Source organism: Sphaeramia orbicularis, chromosome 20 (assembly GCF_902148855.1).
Source record: "Sphaeramia orbicularis chromosome 20, fSphaOr1.1, whole genome shotgun sequence".
In the NCBI taxonomy this organism is placed as follows: Eukaryota; Metazoa; Chordata; class Actinopteri; order Kurtiformes; family Apogonidae; genus Sphaeramia; species Sphaeramia orbicularis.
The window spans coordinates 45,005,468-45,025,859 of NC_043976.1; positions in this window are offsets into that span (position 1 = coordinate 45,005,468).

A 20,392-nucleotide genomic window follows, 5' to 3' on the forward strand; every position below is an offset into this window, starting at 1 on the left:
GAAAATGAAAAACAAAAAACAAGTCGTTTTTTTGTTTTTTTCATTTTTGGTTTTGAATTGAAAAATGAATGAACGAATGATACACAGATTGTTCACCACCTGGTTTTTTATTCATTCGTTTGTCATGCACTCATGAGTTCCATAAATGGGCTAAACAGTTTGCACTGCAGTGCACCGACTGACTTCTTGCAGCCCTTCTGTTAGCTTAGCTTAGCCTAGCTTAGCATAATGGCTTCATTCCTCTGGTCAGACGTAGCCAGGCTTTTAGAGGTGATCTGTAGTATTTTAGGAGTGATTTTGGTCAATTCAGTTCTCCCTAATCATTCCTTTATTCCACTGGGGTCAATATGATCACAAACTGAGGCTCAGATCATGGTCGTGTGACTTACTGCAGGAATAAAATCTGGGCAAATAAAAACTAATGCAAAGCTAAAACGCTAAAGGAAGGGCTGCCAGAACAAGGCAACCTGAGCACTGCAGCACAAACCCTTTAGCTCACTTCTACCTCATTAATACCTCATGTAAACCTTTACTCGGGTTTAACATTTCCATGGAAACAGAAGAGAAAATACTTTAGTTCCAAATTAATTTCTTCTGGAAAAATAAATCAGATTTAAAAAGCATCATGTAACCGTACCCAGTGTCGTTGTCATTAGTCTGACTGGAACTAAATGTTTCTACTGGCATTTCGATGGCCAAAAAACAAAACCTGTCTGCAAATGTTTAGATTTTGAGTTTTCACATTAAATGATGTGAACAAGGATGACTCCACATTTTCAGTCTGTCTGTAAGATAGTCCCGCCCTTTCTTATGACATGAAGGTCACCTGACAACAACAAAGACCATACTAGAATAAAACTAAACCATCAATCAACCAATCAATCAATCAAATTTTATTTATATAGTGCCAAATCATAACAAAAGTTATCTCATGACACTTTACATATAGAGTTGGTCCAAACCAGAGTCTAAGACAATTTACAGAAACCAACAGAATCCTCCAGGATCCACGTTTTTGTTGTTTCCTGAAAAAAGTGATTTTTTTTCAGATAGGAGGTTTTGTATTTTGGCCATCGATTTAAGTCTTTAATTCTGTTCTGTCCTATTTGATTCGATTCGATTCGATTGCATTCTATTCTGTTATATTATTTTTGTTTTACTATTTGTACTAATTGTCCTATTTTCTCCCATTAGCCTCAGTAGTAACCTGTAATATAATTTTATTTTATTTTTTTGTACTTTATTTGGTCCAAGTGTGTAGAACCTCGGTAATGCTTTAAATAATCGGCTTTTATTTTGGCAGCGGTACTTCCGGTGCTGCCGTTGTTCTTCTCGCGCTTGACTCAGTGACAGGCGGCGCGCGCAGATGCGGAAGGATCAGAGCAGAAGTTCAGTCCTTTGATGATTCCAGTGAAGAAGCAACAACAGACAAACAAACAAACAAACAGACAAACAAACAAACAAACAAACAAACAGAGGTTGTTATCAGATGAACACACACACACACACACACACACACACACACACACTCTGCTGTAAATGCCTTCAGGTTGTCAGTCTTCTTCCTCCTGTGTCCTCCATTACTGACACTAAAACTGTGAAAACTGAAGGCTTTTGGAATGAATTTAAGTTGACCCCCCCCCCCCCCCCCAATATTCTTGTTCATTCTTTTACTCTTATTTATTTATTTAATTTACTTACCTATATATGTATTTATTTATATATGTATGTAATTTCTTCCTGCCTCACCTCAGGCATGTATGTTTTTTTTCCTCCATGTTCTGTTGTTCTATTTGTATACAGTATTATGTAAATAAAGTTTTGAGACAAAAAAAAAATAAAAAAAATAAAATTATATATATATATATATATATATATATATATATATATATATATATATATATACATATATATATATATATATATATATATATATATATATATATATATATATATATATCGTATATTATACACACACACACACACACACACACACACACACACACATATATATATATATATATATATATATATATATATATATATATATATATATATATATATATATATCACAGTAGAGATTGAAATCCAGTAGGATTCGTAATCCTACTAGGACAGATTGAAATTTTAGTTTGTCCTAGGACAAACTGAAATCCTACAAGAAATTAGGATCTGAAGATTAACCCTAACCCTAACCCCCTAACCCCCCTAACCCTAACCCTAGGACAGATAGGATTTCAGTTTGTCCTAGGACAAACTGAAATTTTGATCTGTCCTAGTAGGATTACAAATCCTACTGGATTTCAATCTCTACTGTGATATATACATATATATATATATATATATATATATATATATATATATATATATATATATATATATATATATATACACAGGGTGTCCCATAAGTCTCCATACATAGGAAAAATAAACATTTCTTGACATAAACCATCTTTATTTCTATAATATGCTCTATATGACTGCCATTTTGTCAGGAACACATTTCAATGCATGTCCTCCACTGCTGAAGAACTATAAAGAAGAAATATAAAGAAATACATGTTAGAACCATGTATGTATGGAATGTATTATGTCTCCTATGTATGGAGACTTATGGGACACCCTGTATATATATACACACACACACACACACACACACACACACACACACACACACACACACACACACACACACACACACACATCCTCCATTCCTGACACTAACGTTCACTTGAACCCAACATTCAGTCTCAGAATTCACCACCGTCCTCATGCACTGGGGTGCTGTAAAGGGGGGGGGGGGTGAACAGGACAAATTCATGGGCCCCAGCGTTTGTGTGTGTGGGGGGGGCATAGAACAGTGGAGGGGGTCCAGTGGATACAGGTTAGAAGGTGTGAACATGTGGTGTAAGATCTGCTGAATAGATGAACAGAAGCAGGAGTTGGACGATGACAGAATGGAAAGGTTCACTTCTGTTTCACACCAGTGTTAGTTACATTAGTTATGGATTCCATTTTGGTCCCAGTAGGCCAAAGTTCAAGGTCACAGCAAGGTCACAACATCTACAGTTTTCCATCTGTCATCATTGAGACATTTTTGAAAATTCATAAAAAATTTAAAACGACTCTGATTCTCCTCCAGTTGGATCCATCTGTAGCTTAGAACAGTCTCTTGTATCTGGAACTAAACTGTCCACATCCACTGTGGAATGTGGACTCTGTGGACATTTACATTTAACACTGAAAATCCCATTTACCACACATTTAAAATTAGAACTCAACTAATATTGATTGGAGTTTAATCTAATTGGACAGACACATGACTGGTACCAAGCTTCAACTGTTTCTGCTGTATGGAACAACCTGGAAACTGTTGAATTTAAACAGAAAGAGTGGATCCACACATGAACACCGTTCAGGTGCTTGGTGGAGGTTTGCGTTCTCTGAACACTTGTTTATTTATTAATTGTTTCTGTGTGATAAATGGTCAGTAATAACCCAAACCCAGTCTCTGCTTGTGCTCATGTCAGCTTCACCTCTACCCTCAGCTTCAGTGATCATCAGGCGGGGTCTGAAACAGCCTCATGTTTGTCCCGGTAAATCTCCCGTCACCTTCGGCCTTCGTCCACAGTGGAAGTGTGCGTGGACTGGAGGACCGGAGGAAGTGTGAGCACAGACAGGCAGAGCGCCGGCTAACACCAGGCAGCCGTGTACACATGGAGGCTTCATTTGCATAAAGTCATCATAATGTTTATTTACTGTAGTGGCTGCTGGGCCGTGGGCTGCACCACAGACGGCCTCACATCCACCGGCACCAAAAGATGTCACTGTTGTACAAGACAGCACCTGCAGACCTGCAGCGCACAGCGAACACAGCCCTGGAGAAAGAAAGAAAGAAAGAAAGACAGGCAGAGAGGGAAGAGAAGAGGGAAAGGGATGTTTGGGAAAGCATGTTGGACATCACAGGTGTCAAACATGCGGCCCGTGGGCCAAAACCGGCCCTGCAAAGGTTCTGATCCGGCCCAATGCGTGATTTTATGGAGTGCAAAAAAGACACTGATGATATTAAAGGTGCAGGAGACTTCTGTGACCAGTTTTTCATCAGATCTGTCAAACCTCAGTCATATCCTCAGTTTCATGGATCTGTTCGTCTGTCTGCCATTACTCAGCCGAATCTCTTCCTCATGGTGAACAGTTTCTTAGTTCCATCCACCACAAACAAACCACACTGTAAAAAAAAAAATCTGTAATTTAACAGAATTTTCACTGTTTATTTTACAGATTTTTCCTGTATTTTTCAAATACAGGAAAATATCAATGAAATGACAAAATCAGACTGTGATTTTACATGTTAAATGGAAAATAACACGAAAAAACTGTAACTGTGAAGAACCATAAAATTTCATTTTTTAAAAGAAATTTGTTCTTTTTTCACAGAAAAATACAGTTAAAATACATTTGCAAATGTATCGTAGTTTCACAAATATTTTTCTATTTGAGATTAAACTGTTAATTTAAAGTTTAATACTGTAAAAATAATAATAATAATAATAATAATAATAATAATAAAATGAGATAAAATTACTGACAATTAACCATTAAAGAAGTATTTGTTCTGTCAGTTGAACCAGACTTGTTTGTTAATTAACAAATATCTTGTGTAATTACAGGAGGTTTCACAACAAAAATGTTGAATAAATGTATTTTTGTGAATGTATAACATGTATAAGCACTGATAAACTGTCCAAATACAGTTTTTATCAGTGGATTGGACAACTGAGTCTCACTGAAAATTATATATATATATATTTATCGGTAATTTGGTTGTTTTAATACATGAAAATATTCTTTATTAAACATTAAAAAGTAAAAAAATATGCAAAATGTCATGTAAAGTTAGGGCAAAAAACTGTATTTTAATTATGGAAAATTACCATATTTTTATGAGATGGTTATTTTCCGTTATTTAACAGTATTTTTTCTGCACCCCTGCTACCGGAATATTACCGTTTTTCACAGTTTTTTTTTTTTTTTTTTACAGTGCAGGTGTCAAACATGCAGCCTGTGGGCCAAAACCGTCCCTCCAGAGGTTCTGATCCGGCCCACAGCAGAATTTTATGGAGTGCCAAACTGACACTGAAGATTTTAAAGGTGCAGGAGACTTTTGTGACCAGTTTTTCCTCAGATCTGTCCATCCTCAGTCATATCCTCACTTTCATGGATCTGTCTGTCATTCCTCAGCTGAATCTCTTCCTCATGCTGAACAGTTTCTCAGTTCCATCCACCACAAACAAACCATGTGTTTACAAACAGAGCCAGGAGGGAACTCGGGCATCTGAGGAATTTTGTCATGACGTGCATTGTGGGAAATGAAGGCTCGTGCAGCCACCTGACAGCAGCAGCTGCTAATGACATAACGTGGAAACGGCAGGAGCTCCCTTCCCTCTGTGCATATTCCTGCAGCCGTTTCCACGTTTCAGCCGTTTCTGCGTCCTGTTTGTTTCATCTGTATAATATCATATGGTTGCGCTGCCGCTGCTAGGCAGTGGTGCGAGCCTTCATTTCCCACAATGCACGTCACGACAAAATTCCTCGGATGCCCGAGTTCCCTCCCGGCTCTGTTTGTAAACACATGGTTTGTTTCTGGTGGATGGAACCAATGCCACATTTCCACTACATGGAACTGGCTCAGCTCAGTATTCCTGCAGACCGTTTCCATTCCAGGATACGACAGACTTTACAGTACCTGGTCGTCATAGCGATGTGACGCGTTATTTCTGTGTCGTCTGTTCAGAGAGTTGCTGATAAACTCGCTCGTTGCGTGTTGTCTCGTCTGAATTTTTACGTCGGCCACCACAGACTGGATCTCCTGGACCGACCATGGTGTAGTTCTGGGCTGTTCTCATGTGGATTAACCTACCGCTATATTTACTGTCCACTAACGCATCTGTTTTATGTAAAAGGGCGGGTCACAGAGAAAACTGTCCGACCAATCAGTGGTCTGCAGTGTTATACGTCACGGTTTAGTATCGCTTGGAACCTCAGCAGAGGTGATACCAAAAAACTAGTACCAGGTACCAGATTCCAGGTCCTTTTTCGTAAAGGCCGAGTCGAGCCGAGTCGGTGCCACGCAGTGGAAACGCGACATAAGAAACTGTTCACCATGAGGGAAGAGATTCAGCTGAGTAATGACAGACAGACCAACAGACTCATGAAACTGAGGATATGACTGAGGTTTGACAAACCACATCGTTTTAGAATTTAGTAGGAGATAGAAGGGGAACCAGCGTTCTAGATTCAAACCAACAGATTTATGCTCCTGTTTATGGAAGGACTGACACTGACATCTACCACAGGAAAGAAACTCCAGCACATTTAGGACTGAACAGACAAACCGACAGTACACACCTCATGGCCCCGCGACCAGGAGGACAAAGACCTGAGGGACTTCTGGTTTTAAAACAAGTCCTGGAATAAGGTTCCAGGTCAGTCCAGAGTCTGGAACCTCAGTCAGTCCTTTTCTTAGACCACCACAGTCAAAGCCAAAGGGAGAACCTCCTGACAGAACACAGATAACATGAACTGTACGTTTGGAGCTTATGCTGCATTCCAGGCCGTTTTTTGAGTCTGTAAATTTTGACTTCAAACCACAACTCCTGACTTTGTAACATTCCAGGCAAGTCAGGCCAAACTGCCTGAGCGCGAGGAATTGTGGGAGTTAGATGTAAACAGACCAGCACGGTGGACCGTACGTTATGTTCATTTACGGTCATTTCTATCCCAGAGGTGTTTGTTCTTTGCTTATTTGAGGGAAACAGAGGAGGAAAAACAGCACATAAGGCAAGAGAAGCTGTTCTACCTTTGATGTTATTTGTATATTTGGACTCATATTTGGTTTTAATGACCTCCGCCAAGGAGGAACTGTGATCACTGCTTTGTGTGTTTGCATGTTTGTTTGTTTATTAGCAAGATAACTCAAAAAGTTATGGACGGATTTTCATGAAATTTTCAGGAAATGTTGATACTGGCACAAGGAACAAATGATTAAATTTGGTGGTGATGGGGGGGGGGGGGGGGGGGGGGTATCTGTCTTGGCTGAGGTCTGCGCTCTCCAAGTGCTTTCCTTGTTTATTCTTTCACTCATTGGACTGAACACTAGCTAACACTAGAGCAGCTGCTGATTATGCAGAACATTTGCAGATAAATAATATCAGATCAATACGTTGTTTTAATAAACAATCTGCATAAACACCACATCCATGGGGGGGGCGCCATTGCTACGTGACGTCAGAACTTGGAACTGGGAGAACATGGCTTGAGTTCACGGGTGGAAGTCACAGGTTTGACTGAACAAACTGAAGCAGTTAACAGATTGAAATCTAAAAACCAGTCCTGTACGGCAGGGGTCCTGGACCACATTCAGCCCAGTTTGATCTGAAGTGGGTTGAACCAGTAACATGATAACAGAATCCTACTATCATGGACGTTTCTGTGTCTGGCATGTTTGTCCATCGCGTGTCCCGATGTTGCAGCACGGGAGGGCGTACGGGTGCAATGCCATTGTTGCACCACGGGAGGGCGCTATCGTACAATGGCACCACGGGTACAATGGCGCTAGTTATACATAAATAATGTCAACTCCAAACTTTTCTCTATGTTTTAGAGCGAAAAAAGTAAACTTACATTATGGACAGGTTTACATCTACAAACTATCCTTTCAGAAGATGTGAATAACATGAACAAACTGAAAAAATAAGTGTAATTTTAACAATATTATCTTTTCCACATGTACATTATAACTTACAGATCACAGCGGATCTACAAACACACAAAACATTTAATAACAGGCAGAATATTGTTAAAATCATTTCTTCTTTGTGCCAGTATCAACATTTACTGAAATTTTCATGAAAATCTGTCTATAACTTTTTGAGTTATCTAGCGAACAAACCAACAAACACACAAAGCAAAGTGATCACAGTACCTCCTGGCACAGGTACGAATGTAAACTCCTAACTTTTCTCTATGTTTTGGAGCGCTGGGTCTTGGCTCCTGTCGACTGATCCCAATAAAGCCGAGCTGCAGATGATCCAGTTGTGACGCAGCCGCTCAAACCCACCGCCAAATTGTGCATTTTTCACTGGAATCGATGATGTTTTACTCCCGACTCACTGTCGTCGATGTGTCATTACGTCGCCCGCTGAAACATCACCAATTATTCCTAATGGACAGGAGATAATCAATACTTATTGATCGGTTCTCTCCTCTACAGTAACAATTACTGGTCGTCTTCTCCCACTCGCCTGGGTCAGATTATTCAGGCTGTAGTCGTACACACACACACACACACACACACACACACACACACACACACACACACACACACACACACATGGAGGACTGAACCTCCCATACTGAAAAATATATACACAAATATAAAAATGGCTTGATAAGTTCATTTCCGTACCATTTATTTATCTATTTTGTCCTTATTTATATTTTTCCTTATTTAATTTTTATCCCTGCATTTATTTCTGTGTTGCATTCTATTTACATTTTCTTCATACTCCATACAGAAATAAACAGGCAAAGTAGAAATAAATAGAGGAAGAAAATGCAAAAAGGGGGAATATTGAAGAAAATGTTAAAATATTTTTCCGTATTTAAGAAATAAATACAAAAAATGCAAAAGGGGGAATAATTGAAGAAATGTAAATGGAAAACAGCACAGAAATAAATGCAGGGATATCTATTAAATAAGGAAAAATATAAATAAGGAAAAAATAGATAAATAAATGGTACGGGAATGAACTTATCAACCTATTTTTATATTTTTCAATATGGCAGGTTCAGTCCTCCATACATACACACACACACACACACACACACACACACACACACACACACACACACACAGTGCATAATTATCTATTCAAACACTCCACAGGATATTTTTTTTTCTGTATTTTTTTTTCTTCTTCTTCTAAATGCACAGCACCAATAGCATTACAAACAATGTGTCGTTCCACTTTTGGCATTTTGCAATTCAAAATGATGCGAGCGGCGGCGCCTGAGCGGAATACTGAGGAGCACGCCCAGGCATTCCAACAGCAGCAGCAGCATTTACATACAGGAAGCCATTATCACATCTGGCCTTTTGCAGCCAACAGGAAGGCTGACGACTCAACTGTGTGTGTGTTTATGTGTGTTGGCGTGCAACATTCTGCTCTGATTACGTATGCGCATTCATCCAGTTGAACGCTAATATGTGTCTGTTAATTGTTTCGTGTAAATATCGTACATGGGAGCCGCTGCTGGATTGAAGTAGATGCAATACATGTAAGCCTGTGCAAATTACGTGTGTGCGTGTGCGTGTGTGTGTGTGTGTGTGTGTGTGCGCCCCCCACCTTTCAGATTAGAGGCTTCTGTAATGGTTCTACAAAGGTCAGGGTCTTTCGGTGGTTGGGATGTAGCGGCGGGCCGTGTTTAAAGGTCACCGCGCCACACCGTCGCATTATCTCCCTGCCATTTCAAACCAGTTTGTCTGTCTGATTGATTTTGAAAAATAAAGCTTCACCTCCTCCAAGGCTCAGTGTGCTTGCTTGTTACCACCCCTCCTTGTTTCAGCTTTGGGAGTGTTACCCTACAGCACAGGTGTCAAACATGCGTCCCGGGGGCCAAATCTGACCCACCAAAAGGTCCAGTCCGGCCCTTGGGATGAATTTGTGAAATGCAAAACTTACACTGAAGATATGAACAATCAAGGATGGGGGGAAAAAAAAAAAAATAAAATAAAATAAAATAAAATAAAAATAAATAAATAAATAAATAAATAAAGGGTCCAGTGAAATGCAAAAATTACACCAAAATACTAACAATCAAGGAAGGAAAAATAAATAAATAATAAATAAATAAATAAATAAAGGGTTCTTGGGATGAATTTGTGGAAAAAAATAAAATAAAATAAAATAAAATAAATAAATAAATAAATAAAGGGTCCAGTGAAATGCAACAATTACACCAAAATATTGATAGTAAAGGAAGGAAAAATAAATAAATAAATAAAAATAAGTAAATAAAAGGTCCAGTCCAGCCCTTGGGATGAATTTGTGATTAAAAAAAAAAAAAAAAAAAATTAAATTAAAATTTTAAAAATTTTAAAAAATTTAAAAAGAAAGAAAGAAAGGGTCCAGCCCGGCCCTTGGGATGAATTTGTGAAATGCAAAAATTACATCAAAACATTAACAACCAAGGAAGGAAAAATAAAATAAAATAAATAAAATAAAATAAAATAAAATAAATAAAATAAAATAAAATAAAATAAAATAAAATAAAATAAATAAAATAAAATAAAATAAATAAAGGGTCCAGTCCAGCCCTTGGGATGATTTTGTGAAATCTAAAAACTATGCTTAAATATTAACAATCCTTTTAGTTCAGGTTTCACATTCAGAACAATTCAATCTCAAAAAATGAACAAAGGAAAATGTGTGTTAACAAAGCAAAGGACGCAGATCTAGTTTGATTATTAGTTTGTAAAACGGGGGTGGAGTCAAGTTCTACTTCTTCCCACTCCTTTTCAAGTGCAGAAAAATTGGATTTTTTTTTTTTTTTTTTTGGCCATGTTGTATGAATCTTTGTTGTCTGATGATTCTATGTGCTCGAAATAAACTACTACTAAAATATGAACAACTGGAAATGTCTTAAGAGAAGTAAATACAATTTTAATAATATTCTGTCTGTTATTAAATGTTTTGTGTGTTTGTAGATCCACTGTGATCTGTCAGTTCTAATGAACATGTGGAAATGATAAACTGAGGCAGAATAGTGTTCAAATTACACTGACTTTTTCGGTTAGTTCATGTTAGTCACATCTTTTGAAAGGATAGTTTGTAGATGTAAACCTTTTCATTATGTAAATTTACTTTTTTTGCTCTAAAACACAGAGAAAAGTTTGTAGTTGACATTATTTCTATACTTTTCTGTTATTATTTGACTGGTTGGGCCCACTGCAGATCTAATGTAGCTGAATGTGGAACTGGACTAACATGAGTCTGACAGCCCTGGACTAGAACACAGACGTCTGGACTTTGTGCCTGTGACGATGACGACGATGATGCTGATGCTGAGCGCTCGCAGCTGTACGGTTTTGTCGGGGCGTTTGCTGTGATGCTCACTGGGATGAGCAGGTGGAGAAATCAAACGTCACACCAGTTGACTCTCCGGCTTCAGGAGGAGGAGGAGGAGGAGGAGGAGGAGGAGGAGGAGGAGGAGGAGGAGGAGGAGGAGGAGGAGGAGGAGACCTGTTTGTTCATCATTAGAACGTTTTGGAAAGTTCACAGGATTTGAAACAACTTTAGGTTTGTTCTAATTACCTCTGCCAAGGAACAGCACAGGTTATGTTTTCATGTTTTCATGTTTATTACGTCCTCTAGGAAGTATTGTGATCACTTTGCTTTGTGTGTTTGTTTGTTTATTTGTTTGTTCTCAACTTTAGGGGAAAACTCTTCCACCCATCTTTCCCAAATCTTCCCCACAGTAGGCCAAAGTTCAAGGTCACAGCAAGGTCACAACATCTACAATTTTCCATCCGTCATCATTGAGACATTTTCCAAAATTCATCAAAAATTCCAAACGACTCCGATTCTCCTCCAGTTGGATCCACCTGTAGCTTAGAACAATCTCTTGTATCTGGAACTAAATTGTCCACATCCACTGTGGAATGTGGACTCTGTGGACATTTACACTGAACACTGAAAATCCCATTTCCCACACATTTAAAATTAGAACTCAACTAATACTGATGTGAATTGAATCTAATTGGACAGACACATGACTGGGACCAAGATTCAACTGTTTCTGCTGTATGGAACAACCTGGAAACTGTTGAATTTAAACAGAAACAGTCGGTCCACACATGCACACTGTTCGGGTTCTTGGTGGAGGTTTGCGTTCTCTGAACACTTGTTTACTTTTTCTGTCGGTGATACCAGTAAAAGCTGACAGACTGACCCAGTGGTTTCCAACCTTTTTTGTCTCCTGACCCCAGTTTAACATCACAAATTTCTGGCGACCACAGAACTGAGACCTTTTTTGGCTAAAATTAATTTGTTTTTCCTCCTGTAACCTCGTGCATGTGACAGACTATTAGTGGTGAACATGTTTAGATCAACACACCAGACTCCTGAACACTCGGACCATTCTCAGAGGACATTCACTGACAATACAGGCTTGAACTCAGTAAAGGATATTGACAAATGCACTTCTTTAATGTTTCCCATCACCTAGTCCAGTGGTTCCAACCTTTTTTTTTGACTCCTGACCCCATTTTAACATCACACATTTCTGTCGACCCCAGACATTCAAAATGGAGACTTTTTTTTTTTTTTGCTAAAATCAGTTCCTTATTGATCCTGTAATAGTTTTCTCTCCTCTGTTTCAAATCCAGGTTAATGTTAGAGGACATTTAGTCTATATACTGTCTGTTATTGTGGACAGAGGCAGTAAGGCCAGGTGTAGATTACTTCAGTTCACATCCTCTCTGGAATCTGACATTTACATTAAACCAGAAAAGCAATCTATGGAGCAGCTGTCAATATGACAGAGCAGGCCAATCAGAGCGCAGCTTTAACAACAGAACACTATTGACTAACGGATGCACTGGTGTCACTGCGATACTGATCTGGACTCATCTACTGTGTACACAGAACTGTTATGTAGGGATGGAAGATTATCCGATACGCATCGATACGCCGACACATGCGTGCACGATCCCAGTGCACGGGTGGAGAAGCTGAGAGTAAAGGCGTTCATACACTGTGCGATTACTTCGATCGTTGTACGCAGCTCCATCTCAAACTGTGCGAATCAATCATAAAGTCAGATTCACGATTCATGTTCTCACACTGTACGGACCGACACTGGTATACGACCTGACTGCTCACACTGTGGGACCATACACCAGAGGATACACCACACTGTAGGACCATACACCAGAGGACGCACCACACTGTAGGACCATACACCAGAGGACGCACCACACTGTAGGACCATACACCAGAGGACGCACCACACTGTAGGACCATACACCAGAGGACGCACCACACTGTAGGACCATACACCAGAGGATACACCACACTGTAGGACCATACACCAGAGGATGCACCACACTGTAGGACCATACACCAGAGGACGCACCACACATTCCAGTGTTGGATCTGGAAATACAACGTTAAAATACCAAGGAATCCGTAAGTGCATAGACGATTGTGTTTTGGTGTGAGTCACCAAATAGTCGTGCTAAACAAAAACCAACGAGCTGCTTTGGTAACGTGAGATTATCTGTGAGGAATCAAAAAAGAAGAAAAGACGACCACGTGTTTGGTGCAGGAACTGGTTGTCCAGATGTGGACAGTATGGGCTGTCAGTCCTACAGCAAAGGGAACTAGAGGGAAGATGAAAAAGATCAACTGCACGAGGACAATAGCCAGCTACTGTTAGCTTAGCATTAGCTTACAGTAGCTGGATATTATTGTATTGATGCATGCACAGTGTGAGAATCTGAGGCCCATGGGCTCGTGGCAGTGCTTTGACAGTGCCATACCCTCACCAGGAGTGAGCAGGATTTCAAACAGTTCTGTTTTCCTTGTGAACACACGGTTGCTGGTGGTGAGGTGTTCATGTCTTCTCCTTAGCCCATGTCCACTGTCCACCAAGCAGCACACACCATCAGAGGCACATCTGGACCCAGCCCAGAAAGAGAAGCACCAGTGACAAATGGTCTGTAAAATCACACAGTGTCTGGACGCCTTAAGGCTGAGCGATTTTATTAATTCTGTGATATATATATATATATCAATATTTTGTTTCCCCAGAAAGTATCAGTTTTTCAGCTCTGAGTATCGATACATGAAGTCCAGTTCAAATCCCCTGTGTTCTGTCTGGTTCTCTGCTCGCCGCCCATTTCCCCGTTCGCTTTGCAGGAACAGGATCAGGTAGGGCTGTGCAATTAATCGAAATTCGATTACGATTTCGATTATTACACGCAACGATTACAAAAATTATGTAATCGAGAAAAAACGATTATTAATTTTGAGTTGTTTTAATTCACGCGCACGCAAGCTACCATGAGCTGCTCTGCCCTGCCCCCCTCTAAGCTACTGCTGCCTGCTAGCCGGCAGGTCCACCCCAAGAGGAAAGTTGTACCAGCGGTCTGGAAAAATAGCAGGAGAATCACAGCAGAAGTGCTTGGTAAACAAAAAAGGCAAGTCAGATTCAATTGTATGGAATCACTTTGGGTTTGATGAAGAAGACGAAGAGCAAAAACACATCACGTGCACAAAGTGTTTCGTAGTTGTGTCCGCACCGACCGCTAACACAACAAACCTTTTTAACCATTTAAAGTTTAACCACCGCCACCTTTATCATGATCTTATGAAAAACTAAAACACATAAAAACAACTCCGTTTACAACTTCGCCCGCAATGCAATCTTCAGTCTCCGAATCTCTTTACGCTGCAACTCCCGTATTAACCTAACCCTAACCTGTATAACCCTAGCGTGCGTATTCTAGATGGCTGATGTATACAGAAGGCCTGAACTGAAACCTCACAGCACGCCACTGAATTTACTGTTTCATACTACATTGAACATACTGGAATTTATAATTTGCACTTTACGTGAGTTTTTTTTTTTTTTTTTTATTGCTCCAGTTCTATGGCAGGTCTATAGCAGTTTAATTACAGTGCACTATTTATTTACAAAAGGAAACATACTTGAATTTACAGTACACTTATTTGCATTCAAAGATTTTTTTGTTTCGTACAAAAGTGAACATACTTTGTTTTAGTGGTTAAAAGCTTTATTTATGTTTAAAGAGTATATTTTACATTGTTTTGCTAGAAAAAAAAAACAACTTTAAGGTTAACAAATAATCATTTTTAATAATCGTGATTTCAATTATTGCTAAAATAATCGTGATTATTTTTTTTTCCTATAATCAAGCAGCCCTAGGATCAGGTCAGCCAGCTGCTGCTGTCGCTGTAGAGCATTTCTACTCAGTTACTCGTCTAGATACTGTCTGCACACAGACGCCCACGTCCTCCTCTTCCTGTGTACGCAGTCAGAGCTCAGAGATTCAGGAGAATGGCACCGAATATAAATCCAGCAGCTTCATATTTAAAGGCAGATGTGTGAGAGCACTTCAGGTTTAAAAAGAAGGAAAGTGAGATGTGCATGTCCGCTCCCAGTCTGAGTCTGGTAAAACAAATCCTCCTTCCTTTTCCCATTTTTACCTCCGCCAAGGAGGTTCTGTTTTTGCCGGCGTTGGTTTGTTTGTCTGTCTGTGTGCAAGATAAGTCAAAAAGTTATGGATGGATTTGGATGAAAATTTCAGGAAATGTTGATACTGGCACAAGGAACAAATGATGACATTTTAGTGGTGATGGGGGGGTGGGGGGGGGGGGTCTGTTCTCTCCGAGTGCTTTTCTAGTTCTTTAATGTATTTGGTGGAATGATTATTAAGATTTGAAATATTCTTATAAATCTGTGATATTATCCCTCTTGGGAGTTCTGATTTGTATACGTTTATAATGAAAAAAATAAAGGAAGGTCTGCACAACCTGTGAGCTCCCAAACCATTTATCCTGTGACGTTTAGGGCCTCGGCCCTATAAAAAGTTTACTAAGGGGGTTATAGATTCTGCACTTTTCAAAGGCTTGGAAGCCACAGTTTGCACTGTTTCAGTAAATCCAACAAATTTTCTAATCAGATCTTTGGTTCATTTTGTCCAGCATTTGCAGCTGTAGACTCTGTCCAGTCAGAGTCAGTCATATATTGTGTACGTGATCGATGCTTTCAGTTTTCACTTCAATTAATTCAATCTAAGTCAATGGAACACTCACAAGATGTCACCAAAACCACTCTGTCCCTTCAAAATCTTTCAGAAAATTATGTAAGTGTATCGAATCATATTGTTGGCTGAATATCAAGATATATATTGAATCGTGAGCTGAATATCGTGTATCATATCGTATCATATTGTGAGATTAGTGTATCACTACAGCCCTAGCTGAGAGTGAATGAAAGGTTTGGAATGATATCACGATGCATCGGTTATTGAATGTTTGTATCGATAAAATTCGATCCGTTCAATAGAATATATTTTTACTGTTATTTAAAAGTGTTATTATTTATTTGGGTAAAGTTTTTCTTTCCTTCAGACCCACGTTAACGTGCGCCGTGGATTCATGGATGTGTTCACTGTACACTAACAGTCTGAGCTCTGCCCATGGACTGAGCATGTGCAGATGAATACTGTACTGAGCATGTGCAGATGAATACTGTACTGAGCATGTGCAGATGAATACTGTACTGAGCATGTGCAAATGAATACTGTACTGAGCATGTGCAGATGAATACTGTACTGAGCATGTGCAAATGAATACTGTACTGAGCATGTACAGATGAGTACTGTACTGAGCATGTGCAGATGAATACTGTACTGAGCATGTGCAGATGAATACTGTACTGAGCATGTGCAGATGAATACTGTACTGAGCATGTGCAAATGAATACTGTACTGAGCATGTGCAGATGAATACTGTACTGAGCATGTGCAGATGAATACTGTACTGAGCATGTGCAAATGAATACTGTACTGAGCATGTGCAGATGAATACTGTACTGAGTATGTGCAGATGAATACTGTATCGACTGTGAATGTGACAGACACAGAAGGAGGAGAACACATGAGGTTTATGAACAGGTACTTTTACTAGACCAGCTGGACTGAATACTGCAGTACATACCACAGATACTGCAGTACATACCAGATACTGCAGTATATACCACAGATACTGCAGTACATACCACAGATACTACAGTACATACCAGATACTGCAGTACACATCACAGATACTGCAGTACACACCACAGATACTGCAGTACACACCACAGATACTGCAGTACATACCAGATACTGCAGTATATACCACAGATACTGCAGTACATACCACAGATACTACAGTACATACCAGATACTGCAGTACACATCACAGATACTGCAGTACACACCACAGATACTGCAGTACATACCACAGATACTGCAGTACATACCAGATACTGCAGTATATACCACAGATACTGCAGTACATACCGCAGATACTACAGTACATACCAGATACTGCAGTACATACCACAGATACTGCAGTACATACCACAGATACTGCAGTACATACCAGATACTGCAGTACATACCACAGATACTGCAGTACATACCACAGATACTGAAGTACATACCACAGATACTGCAGTACATACCAGATACTGCAGTACATACCAGATACTGCAGTATATACCACAGATACTGCAGTACATACCACAGATACTACAATACATACCAGATACTGCAGTACACACCACAGATACTGCAGTACATACCACAGATACTGCAGTACATACCAGATACTGCAGTACATACCACAGATACTGAAGTACATACCACAGATACTGAAGTACATACCACAGATACTGCAGTACATACCACAGATACTGCAGTACATACCAGATACTACAGTACAGACCACAGATACTGAAGTACATACCACAGATACTGCAGTGCATACCACAGATACTGCAGTGCATACCAGATACTGCAGTACAGACCAGATACTGAAGTACATACCACAGATACTGCAGTACATACCACAGATACTGCAGTACATACCAGATACTGCAGTACATACCAGATACTGCAGTACAGACCACAGATACTGAAGTACATACCACAGATACTGCAGTACATACCACAGATACTGCAGTACACACCACAGATACTGCAGTACACACCACAGATACTGCAGTACACACCACAGATACTGCAGTACATACCACAGATACTGCAGTACAGACCACAGATACTGCAGTACACACCACAGATACTGCAGTACACACCACAGATACTGCAGTACAGACCACAGATACTGAAGTACATACCACAGATACTGCAGTACAGACCACAGATACTGCAGTACACACCACAGATACTGCAGTACACACCACAGATACTTCCTTAAACAGTGTCATACAGATCCAACAGTGCATCCCAGAATACCTTGCGCAGGTGTCTCTTAAAGTGACAGAACCTTTTTCGGTTTTACCTTCGTTACAAACACAGAAGTTGAGTCAGAAACATGTAGAGAAACGACTTTGGAAACAAAGTCCGAACTTCTTCATCTGACTGAATGTGAGGCACGTGTTCTGAAACTGAACTAAAGACACTTCGTGAACATGGTCTTCTTTGATAAATAAATAATCAGCTCAGTTAAATGCACTGCATATTTTTTTTTTTTTACCAGACTGAATGTGTTCAGTCAGAATGTGCTTAATCACGCTGTATCGTGATCTGGGTGTGAATCGTATCGCATCATGAGGTGCCACACATGTATCTTTAATATATCAGATCGGAGATGCTGCATCGATATGCGCGTCGTATCAGCCTGAAAACTAAGATTCCCAACACTAGTGTTACAGCGTCAGGATCCAGTGCATGGCACCTCCACCAGCAGCAGAACAAACAGACCAGCCAATCAACTCACAGGCCTCCTCCTCCTCCTCCTCCTCTTCTTCCTCTTCCTCCTCCTCTTCTTCTTCCTCCTCCTCCTCCTCTTCTTTTTCCCCCTCCTCTTCCTCCTCCTCTTCTTCTTCCTCCTCCTCTTCCTCCTCCTCCTCCTCCTGTTCCTCTTCTTCCTCCTCGTCTTCCTCGTCTTCCTCCTCCTGTTCCTCTTCTTCCTCCTGTTCCTCTTCCTCCTCCTGTTCCTCTTCCTCCTCCTCCTCTTCTTCCTCCTCTTCCTCCTCCTGTTCCTCTTCTTCCTCCTGTTCCTCTTCCTCCTCCTCCTCTTCTTCCTCCTCGTCTTCCTCTTCCTCCTCCCTCTTCTTCCTCCTCCTCTTCCTCCTCCTGTTCCTCTTCTTCCTCCTCGTCTTCCTCTTCCTCCTCCCTCTTCTTCCTCCTCCTCTTCCTCCTCCTCTTCCCTCTTCTTCCTCCTCCTCTTCCTCCTCCTCTTCTTCCTCCTCTTCTTCCTCCTCCTCTTCCTCCTCCTCCTCCTCTTCTTCCTCCTCCTGTTCCTCTTCTTCCTCCTGTTCCTCCTCCTCTTCCTCCTCCTGTTCCTCTTCCTCCTCCTCCTCTTCTTCCTCCTCTTCTTCCTCCTCCTCTTCTCCCTCCTGTTCCTCTTCCTCCTCCTCCTCTTCTTCCTCCTCGTCTTCCTCTTCCTCCTCCCTCTTCTTCCTCCTCCTCCTCCTCCTCCTGTTCCTCTTCCTCCTCCTCCTCTTCTTCCTCCTCCTGTTCCTCTTCTTCCTCCTGTTCCTCTTCCTCCTCCTCCTCTTCTTCCTCCTCTTCTTCCTCCTCTTCTTCCTCCTCCTCTTCCTCCTCTTCTTCCTCCTCCTCTTCCTCACACCATCAGAACCATTAGTCGTACACACAGGCCTGAGTGGCTCCTCACTAAGACAGAAGGGAAAAAAAATCAAACCAAATGGAAAACATGCGCTGCTGCTGTTTGGCCTGAACCACGTCCAGAAGGACTGAAGGAGAAAAGCATTACAGACAATTATGGCACAACTGCTCTGTTTGTCAGCCTCCAATGTACACCTCCCCACCCCCCATCTTTTCTCCTCCCCCTCCACCCCTCCATCCATCCATCCATCCATCCATCCGTCCATCCATCCTTTCTGTCTGTCTAATTCTGAATGAATTGCTCTTGTTCAGGAAATTGCTGCTAACGGTGGCAGGCAGCTCCAAACATGTTCCACTTAAAGACACACACACACACACACACACACACACACACACAAACACACACACACACACACACACACACACAGATTAAATGGGGGAACTTGGCCACCTGGATGAATGCAGGGACTGAACAATTAAAAATCAATTTACCGTCAAAAAGCTTTGCCTTCTAATTAGGACTGCATGCAGGCCAGAGGGGCTATTCTGTAGAAGGGCACCCCCCCACACCCCCCCACCACCATCACACATTGTTTCATATTTGTGTTAATGTCCCCCACTCCAACTATGCCATTGTTTTTCATCCTCCTGCTTACATGCCCACATAATGATAATGCAGCAGTAAATAGTGGATTTATTCAGACACGAGTAAATGTGTCTGAATTAAAATGGACACACATTTGTTTTGATTCTGAGCAGGTGTGTGGGATGAATATACTGTGTGTACATATATACACACACACACACATATATATATATGTATATATATATATATATATACATATATAAATTAGGCCTGTAATGGTCCACATACTGAACTGAACCGTTTCAGTTCACACCTGTTCGGTCCACAGCTGAACCCAAACACCACAGTATGATGAGAAA